General features: G+C 50.1%; 1 protein-coding gene across 1 annotated transcript in view; it reads left to right on the plus strand.

Moving 5' to 3' along the window:
• The first annotated feature begins 8,575 nt into the window (after positions 1 to 8,575).
• Klf3 (Kruppel like factor 3) overlaps positions 8,576 to 9,548 on the plus strand; it is a 32,787-nt gene continuing 31,814 nt past the window's right edge. The window contains exon 1 of the mRNA XM_031342395.1: positions 8,576 to 8,973. The gene's annotated coding sequence lies outside the window, so the exon portion shown is untranslated. The remainder of the gene's footprint in view (positions 8,974 to 9,548) is intronic.

Raw genomic sequence — 9,548 nt, forward strand, 5'->3', positions numbered from 1 at the left:
CAAGTTCCTTGAAAACAGTGAACTGTATGCTACAATTTGGATGTGGTTTGAATTTTTCCTTCAAAGATTTGTTATTTCTTCCTGGCCTGGTCCTTACTAGTACCTTACTGACCTTACACGCACGCTTCACGCATGCTTGATCCTTCTGTCTCTGTCTCCAGACTTCACCACCTGTTCCCTGGGGGATTCCTGTTGAAATTTACTACTCATGGAGAGTTACTTTGTTTTTTTTAGACAGAGTTTCTCTGTATCTGTCCTGGAGCTTGCTCTGTAGACGAGCTCGAACTCAGAGAGATCCTCCTGTCTCTGCCTCCAGTGCCACCATGCACATCTGCCACCCAGCAAGAGGTATTAAGAAGTCAAAAACTTAATTCCAGCCAAGAGAGGCAGCACCCACCTTTAATCCCAGCACCCTGGAGAGAGGCAAAAGCAAGTGGATCTCTAAGGTGAAGGCCAGCCAGGTCTACAAAGCAAGTTTTAGGACAGCGAGGGACACACAGAGAAACCCTGTCTTGAAACAAACAAACAAATACAAAACTTGATTCTATTATTGTATTTAGCTGTGGCCTGCGGGAGGTGATTACGGGCAATGAGGCATCGGGGTGGAGGTATTCTTGGCTTTGCATAGAGAAGGGAAGGTCAAGGGACCTTGGGACTCCCCTAATAAGAAAGTCATGATCAGATGTGGACCCTCCATCATGGATTAGATGGCGAGCCCAAGTGAGCCTTTATAAATCTCTTGTACCTAATATGTGGCAGTATGTTATTGGCAACAGAAAACAGAATCTACTAATTTTGATTTGCTAGAGACGTTGAATATTTTTTGTATGTTTATTGGCTACATCTATTTCATCCGTTGAGAACTTTCTACTTACTTCATTAGTCTATTTATTATGTATGTCATTTGATTCATTTGATTCCTTGTTTAGTTTTTTGAGTCATTGGCACTCCCTACCCCCTCCACACACATACACTTAAAAAAACAAAAACAAAAACAAAGCAAGGGTCTTCCCATATAGCCCAAATAGACTTAGAATTTGAAATGTACTTACCTCTCTCTAGTCCAGGCAGAAACCACCACCCAGCAGTTTATTGGCAGTTTTTTCCTATAGAATTCGGATGTGGCCAAAGCAGGCAGAGTCTTCACAGGATCTCCTGTTGCTCTGGTTCTGAGTATCTTCAGGAGCTCCAGGGAACCATGCTTAATGTCAGAGTGCCATCAGACATGACTCTTTCTTTTTTTTAAAATTATTTTATTTCTTTACATTCCAGCCGTTGCCCCCCCTCCAGATGCCTCCCCACCAGTTCATTGTCCCATTCCTCCTCCTCCTTGCCTCCCATTTCCACCAGACCTCCCCCTTCCCTGGGGTATCAAGTCTCTTGAGGGCTGAGTGCATCTTCTCTCATTGGGGCCAGACTAGGCATCCTCGTAGCTTTGGAGCAGCCCGTCTATGCTGCCTAGTTGGTGGCTCAGTCTCTGGGAGCTTCCTGGGGTCTGGGTTAGTTGAGACTGCTGGTCTTCCTGGGGGGTCACCCTCTCCTTCAGCTTCTTCAATCCTTCCCCTAATTCAACCATAGGGGTTCCGATTTCAGTCTGATGGTTGGGTATAAATATCTGTGTCTGTCTCAGAGACCTGACTATTCTAAGCCACTGTCTTTGGATTGCATGTCCTGTCAAAATAGAATCCAGGGCAATTGTTCACTCTACTAGAACTGCTTGCACTCCTGAGTCAGGAACACAGGAAATAAGACACACAGTTTGAACTTCAATAGATATAGAGGAATTTTAATTCAGCAACATGGCTGCTCTGACTGGAATACTGACACATCCTTAGTATACACCTTTAATCCCAAACAATGTAGGTAGGGTTAGTTTGTAGAAGCAGCCATCTTTGAAAGTGACATATAGTTGAAGTGCAGACAAAGTGATGAATCAGAGAAAGATTTGACAGAATAGAATATGCCCAACTTTCACAAGAACAGATAGGAAAGGTATCTATTTAAGAGCAGTGCAGGAAGAGAGAGGGGGGATTTGGAGGTTAGTCAGTTGAATTCAGTGTAGTAGAGTTGAGTCAGTCACCTGGGAGTCAGTACAGTGACTGCAATATGGTGGAGTTGCGTTCATTCATGAGTTCATGCACTTCAGTGCAGGTCAGCAGAGGCAGCTGAAGCCAGAGAATAAGAAACCAGAAGATTAGAACAAATTGCCAGAGTTACTTTGAGGACAAGCAGAGCAATTCAGTGAGAAACTGAGAGAAGCCAGATTGGATCAGTCACCTTGAAGAGGAGTTTGAGCCAGAACGGCTGAGCTGAACCAGCCAGGCAGAGTTCAGAAAGAGCTAGACAGGATGAGCTTATTCAGCAGTAAGCCTCCAGATGACATTTACATCTGGTGAATAAAAGATACTTTTACAATCAGAACTCATGGTCATCCAAACCCTGTGTAGTACTGCACACCCATAATCCCAGGACTTGGGAAGTAGAGGCAGGAGGATTGAGAATTTGAGGCCAGATTGGGCTATGTAGCAAGACCAACTATTAGCTCTAATTCAACCCCAACACTTCCAGGCTATTCTATTATTCTGGGAAATTTTAAATTGGACAGGTGGATGGATGGATGGACAGATGGATAAGTGGGAACTTGTAGAGATGCTTGAGAGAATCTCCACAACACTGCAGTGTTTTAGAGATGGGTGGCCCTTAATAGAGTTCCAATTTTACTTCAAAAACCATAGCCTTGTTCTCTAAGGTACATGGACCTGTGCTGTTCACAATTTCACAGTCACATGACACACTCCTGCTCTTGTCACTTGTCCCATTATCAAATGAGGAAGAGAAAATTTCCTGAGCAAGAAACTGAAACATTCTGAACCATAACAACAAAGAGGAAATCTTGGGGGCATTTAATTTTTGCATAAGAATAATTGCCTGAGCCGGGACTACTCGTGCTGAGAGTAGAAGGGAGAAAGCCCGGCGTTGTGGGCACAGATCTACCAGCAGTGGAATGCTTTAAGTGGGGCTTATTGGGCTATCTTAGTAGAAATATGGAAGATTTTTGTTGCTAAGAGTTACTTGAACTGTGCAGACCTGGCCCAAGAGGTTTCAGTGGAGAAGAATTTCAATATGTGGCATAGAGACTTTTTGTGATATTTTAGTGAAGAATGTGGCTGCTTTTTGCCATAGTCTGAGGATTCTGCCTGAGGCTAAGGTGAAGAGATTTAGATTAATTGCTTTGAAAAAGGAACTCTCAAAACAGCTTGGTATAAATTCTGTTGTGTGCTTAACCGTAAACTTGTTATTTATGCATTGTAATATAAATATCTGATATGCAGGGTATGTGACCCCCGTGAAAGGGTCATTCAACCCCCCAAAGGGGTCATGACCTACAAGTTGAGAACCACTGACCTAGAGAAACAAGCATGTGCAAAGGCCAGGGGAGCAGGGTGGGTGGGAAGAGAGCAGAGCAGGGTGGGAAGGCAGAACCAGGTAAAGGGGTTAAGTGAGAGGTACAGAACTGTGATCATTTGAATGAGATGTCCCCCAGACTTGGGGGCATTTGAACACTTGGTCCATCGTATGTTGGCGAATGTTTGGAGAGGCTTAGGATGTGTGGCCATGCTGGAGAAAGTACTCACTAGGCTTTGAGATATCAAACCCTCCCACCACCTCAGGTAGCTCTGTAAAATATCTTTTATTCTCCTGTTGTAATTGTTGTCTCAGAGGCTCACTGCCTCCATCTGCTAACCTAGCCCTAGTCCTGGAAGTGTCCAGCCTCTCTCTCTAATCTAATGGAGGCCTAGGATGTTTCCAGCCTCTGGGACTTGATGCTGAATAAGCTCAACCTTTCTTGTTCTTTCTGATCTCTGGCTGGCTGGTTCAACTCAGCAGTTCTGGCTCAAACTCTTTTCCCAGTTGACTGGTTCAATCTGGCTTCTCACTCAGCCTCTGAATTGCTCTGCCTGGTCCTAAACTAACTCTAGCAATCTTTCCTAATCTTCGAGCTCCTTTTCATTCTCTTGCTACTTCTGCCTTTACCTGTGTCTAGCTTGTTATCTCTTCAATCTGCCTTTGTAAAACTCTCCTGGTAAAGCTGCCTCTTTCTCCCTCTCAGCTCCACTGCACTGCTCTCCACAAACTCTACTGTATTCTGCACTGGACTCTCTTCCTCCTGTATTGTCTGTCTCTCCCTTGAGTAACTTTCTTTTTCTCTCTCTTCTTGCAAGAGTTGGGCATAGCCTATTTTATCAAATCTTTCTCTGATTTGTCACTTTTTCTGCCACTCAATTAGACATCAATTTCAAACATGGGTGCTTCTTTCTACCAACTAACTTTATCTTTATTTTTTGGGGGGGATTAAAGGTGTATACAAAGGGTCTGTCTATATTCCAGCCAGAGGCATGAAAGGTATGTACTAATAGCTGAGCCACACCCTAACTAGAAACTCTGTTTGCTGCCTACCATTTGAGATGTGAGCTCTCAGCTATTCTTTGTGGTCATGCCTGCCTGCTGCCAAGCTTCCATACCATACATGATAGTGATGGACTCTCATCCTTGAACCATAAGCCCCTCTCCCCACCCTCCAACAAAAAAAGTCTTCCTTTTTTTTTTCTTTTTTCTTGTTGTTTGTTTTTCGAGACAGGGTTTCTCTGTGTAGCCCTGGCTGTCCTGGAACTTACTCTGTAGACCAGGCTGGCCTCGAACTCAGAAATCCGCCTGCCTCTGCCTCCCAAGTGCTGGGATTAAAGGCATGTGCCACCACTGCCCAGCTTAAAGTCTTCCTTTTCTATGTTGCAAATGGTTATGATATCTTAGTCATAGCAACAGAAAGTGAACTAAGACTAGAGTTTGTACCAGGAGTGGGGTATTACTGTGACAGACTAATCATGTGGGTTTGGGGAGAAAAGTAGAAGACTTGGAACTTTGGACTAGAACACAGTTGAATTTTTAAAGCAGGATTTAATGGGATGGCATTGTAGGAGCTTGGAAGACAGTGCTGAGAGCCTTGGACACTTTGGAGGGCCAGCTCAAAAGGCTTCAAAGGGAAGCAAGGACTTTAACAGAAACTGGGCTAGGGACAGTTCTTCCTTCCACCTTTGTCCTAAGAATTTGCCTGAAGTCAAATTTAAAATTAGTGATTTGATTCCTTTGGAAGACATTTTAAAGCAGCCTAATAATGACTGTACCATGGCTATATATGGGTCTACAGGAAAAAGAGCAAGTACTGCAGGAAGAAATACAGGACAGACAGTTTAAAGAGGAAAAAAAGAGCAGTGTGCGCCTTAGTGCTGCAGACAAAGGCTAGAGAAGAAAGAGATAAGGAAGGGTGTAGTGTGCAGTAGATGAAAGGGGAGAGTACTCCAAGGGCAAGAGCCAACCCAGCTAAGCTTCCAAAGAATTAACTGCTCCTAGGAAGGAACAAACACAAAAACTACTGCAAATGCATTCAAATGCTTGGTGAACAGGGTCCATGCCAAACTGGGCAGTGTTGTCCACATGATACTGACTTTAGTCATGAAGGCTCTATAAGTAAAGTGACTGTACAGTCCCCATGGTTTTCAGAGAGCCACTGAGGCCAGGTGTATGGCAGAGGAGTCTCCTCCCCCGGGGACATGAAAGGCTATTGTGTGAAGCTGTGGAAGTGAAGCCCAAGCTGTTAGAGATGCCAGATCTGTGAGATATCTACCAAGGAGAGCTGCCCACAAGAAGTAGCATAAACCCAAGAGAGATGAGTATGTTACCTGCAGCAGAGCAAGAATGGCAGAGACATTTGGCATCAGACAAAGAGATAGAGAATTTCGGAGTTTTCCCTGCTGGGGTTCAGACTTTCTTTGGTCCAGTATTTCCTCTCTATACCATTCCTCCCTTTTGAAATGGCATGTACAGTCTGTGCCACTGTACATTAGAAGTATGTAGCTTGCTTTTAAATTTTTATAGAAAGTTATAACTAAGAGATTGCCTTGAGCCTCAGAAGAGACTTTGGACTTAGAACTCAGGGTTGAGACTGAAAGACTATAAGGACGTTTGAAACCGGACTAAATGCGTTTTGCATTCCCGCATGGCCAGACTAGAGATGCCAGTGAGCAGAATGTGCTGGTCTGAATGAGATCTTCTTGGGCACCTGAATACTTGGTTTCCTGTTGGTAGCCCTGTTTCAGGAGGTTTGGAGGATGTCTGGCTGGAGGAAGGGGGTCACTGGGGGGGTGACTTGGGATATCAAAGCCCCTTACCATCCCCAGTTAGCTCTCTGCTGTTCCAGTTCAGAATGTTAGCTCTTGCCAGTTCCTGCTGCCATACCTACCTGGGGCCACACTTTCCCACGGTGATGGTGAAGAGAAAACCACAAGCCTCAAATGAGCCCTTCCTTCTCGCAGGTAGCTTGATCATGGCATTTAGCACGGCAATAGAAAAGTAATGAAGACAGAAACCCTTCTGTAGGGATAGAAAGGTTGAGCCTAAACTGAGTCACCCATGAAACTGACACATTTAGATCTGTACTTTATTTAGAAAGGACATTCTTACTCCATTGCTTCCACTCTTCCCACACCTTTAATCATGTTACAAATGGGAGACACTGTTGCAACAGGGTGGACCAGGGTAGTGGCCACGGAGTAGATAATGGCAGGAGATGGTTTGGTGATCTGCTAGGGAGAGGCAAGAGTCCCGGATGACTTCAGGCAGCTCTGACAGTGCCCACCTGGAAGGGCTTCTATGTCTCCCGCTGAGCTACTCAACAAGGCAGGTTTTGATTAGATCTTCCTCCCCTGAGGCACCCAAATCAGAGTGTTCACTAAGGTGTTAACTTCCACCCCCACCATACCAAAGACATTCCCTTCTTATCTTGGGCCACTCTTCAAGCCATCAGATCTATTTTACCAGTGTGTGTGTGTGTGTGTGTGTGTGTGTGTGTGTGTGTGTGTGCAATGTCCATTCCAACAATAAAAGACAGGTTTTCGCCTTTTCATTATCCCATGTCATCCTGGGTGAAACAAGCACCTACCAGGCAAACAATTACAGAGAGTCAGCACATTTTCAGCTCATTTAAATCCAAGCCATTTAAGTATACTGCTAAGGATTGGTGACCAAAGAGCAGCAATTAACAAATCGCGCGTGCGCGCGCGCGCGCGCGCACACACACACACACACACACACACACACACACACAAAAACCCCAACTTTTTCTTTGACTATTTTATTTGGAAATAAGCCATGCCAGACCCCCATCCCTTACATTTTAAACAAGACATTATACTGGAATGTGAACTAGTGGGTTCTGGGTCTCCTCAGGACAGGCAGTTTCAGGGTTGGAGGTTACCGGGTTCTAGTTTAATTGTACCATGTAGTTACAACAAGGAGCGGGGAATCTATGTATCACTACGTTTTAAGTAGTACCATGCCTGGCTGAAGCATCAAAGTGAGAATGGTGAACTTACAGGCCCTTTAAAACATCTTGAAGTAATAACAAGCCGTAGACTGAAGCCGGGTTGTTACATAGAACTAAAACAATTGAACCAATTTGTCCTTTGTTCTTTTTATTGCGTTCCTTATTACATTAATACTGTTTTTAAAAGAAACTCTAAGGCATCAGACTCTAGCCTAGCACCAAGCTCAGCGAAGTTGTCCTCACACTGGCCTGGTTTCGACAGAAAAAGTACCTGGAGGCTGCTAGCCCTCTTAAAGTGTGAAAGGAAAGGTCCCGGGACTGAGCCCCAGGCCAGCCAGAGCTCTCGCCCCAGTTGGGAGGATCTGCCCGAAGTTTGCTAAATTTTCCGGCAGTAAGGCTGACCCACGGCCGCCTTTTTGCTCCAGGGCAGCGGGGGGGGGGGGGGGGGAGGGCTTTGGGGAGTTGCACTCCTCCGGGGGTCTCCACCTTTCCCAGCCAAGTCCCTCCAGGCTGGAGGCGCTTGCGCGCCGCCCCTGCAGGGTAGGCGAAAAGGACAGGGGCGACTCGGAGTCTCGGAACCCAGGGCTCCAGCGCGCAGGCGGCACCGGGCAGCGATCGCTCCCGAAGCACCGCGCTCCCCGACGCAGGGACCGGCATCCTGGGCTGCGACACCCGCTCCACCGCCCTCAAACCCTGGAGGGGCGGCCCTTCCAGCGGGAGCGAGTGATTGACGGCACCGCTCCCCTCCACCCCCACCCCCCGGCTCGCCTGCGAACCCGGGCTATGTGTTTTGGAAGAGTCGCTAGGGGCCGTGAGCGTGTGACGCCCGGAGCGGCCAAACGCCGCCCTTCCTTCCCCCAACCCCGGGGCTCAGGACGCAGCGAGGAGGCCGGGACGGCCAGGGCGGGGCCGCGGGCTCTGGGCTCAGGGCGCTGGGCGGAGCGCTCGGCCGGGTGGAGGCCCAGGGTGGAGAGCCGGGCGGGGGCTGCTCACGCCCAGCCCCGAGGCCGCGCCGCGCCTCGCGGGACAGGTCGAGCCGGCGGGGCGGCGCCCGGCTCCGGGGAATAATGAGTGTCTGTCAGGCTGGCCCCGGGTGACTGGGCGGGGCGCGGGCGGGGGCGGCGCGGGAGGCGGGGGCGGGGAAGGGCAGGGCGGGGTGCGTGTTTGCCAGTGACTCGCCGACCCCTCCGGCGGCTGCCTCCACCCAAGTGGGTGGGGACCCCTCCCAGCCCGGGCGGCTGCGGCTGCTCCCGCTGCCCCTCCCTGACCCTCCCACCCCGGCTCCCAGCCTCTACTTACCCCGCCAGCCCCGGGGAGGCTCGCAGAGCGAGCGGCGCCGGCGTCATGTGACTGCCCGGAGTTGGTGCCAAGGAGCCAGAGGGGAGCCGGGAGCCGAGCCGCGCGGAGCCGCGGCCGGAGCGCAGTGCGAGCGCCACCCGAGCCGACCCCACCCGCGCGTCCGTGCTGTCGCGGTCCCTGTCCCCGACGCCGTCCGGCCCGAAGCGCTTGACCTGCCGGCCCGCGGTGTTCCGGGCGCCGGGGAGCCGGGCCTGGGTTTCTTGGCCGCTGCGCTCGGCACCGCGCTTGGCAGAGTAAGTCCCCGCGCCCTCACCTTGCCGTCCTGCGCCCCGCTTTGCGCCGCATCTGCTTGCTTCTCTTTCTCTCTCTCGCTCTCTCTCCTTTTTTTTTTTCCACCCCGCCTCGGAGAAAGCAGGGCGCGGAGAACGGATTCAGGGTGCAGCGAGGGCTCCTTCGGGCTTGGGAAAAGTGCATCGGAGCTGGGGTGGAGGAGCGAGGGGGAGGGGATGGCGGGCGGGATCGTGGGATAGGGGAACTCGGTGGAGCGGGAGCCCGCGGGCGGGGCTCACCTGTGTGGTCCCGGCCCCCCATCCCCCGCGCGCTCGGTTCCCATCGGAGCCTCCGGCGCACCCCTCGAGCGGCCGCGATGGAGGGAGCCCAGGTAGCGGCGAGGACCCGCGCCTGCTCCTCCCCCTCCCGCCGGGACTCGGGGCTCCCGCCCCCCGCCCGCGCCCCCAGCTGCCGCCCAGCAAACTTGGAGCCTAGCCTCCAGCGCCCCTGGCGAGAAACTTGGGGGCGATTGGGACTGAAGGAGCATCCCCTTTCGGTACCTGGAGCGCGCTAACTGCTGGGTCATTTGGCTTGTGGG

Source organism: Mastomys coucha, unplaced genomic scaffold (genome assembly GCF_008632895.1).
Source record: "Mastomys coucha isolate ucsf_1 unplaced genomic scaffold, UCSF_Mcou_1 pScaffold22, whole genome shotgun sequence".
Taxonomy (NCBI): domain Eukaryota; kingdom Metazoa; phylum Chordata; class Mammalia; order Rodentia; family Muridae; genus Mastomys; species Mastomys coucha.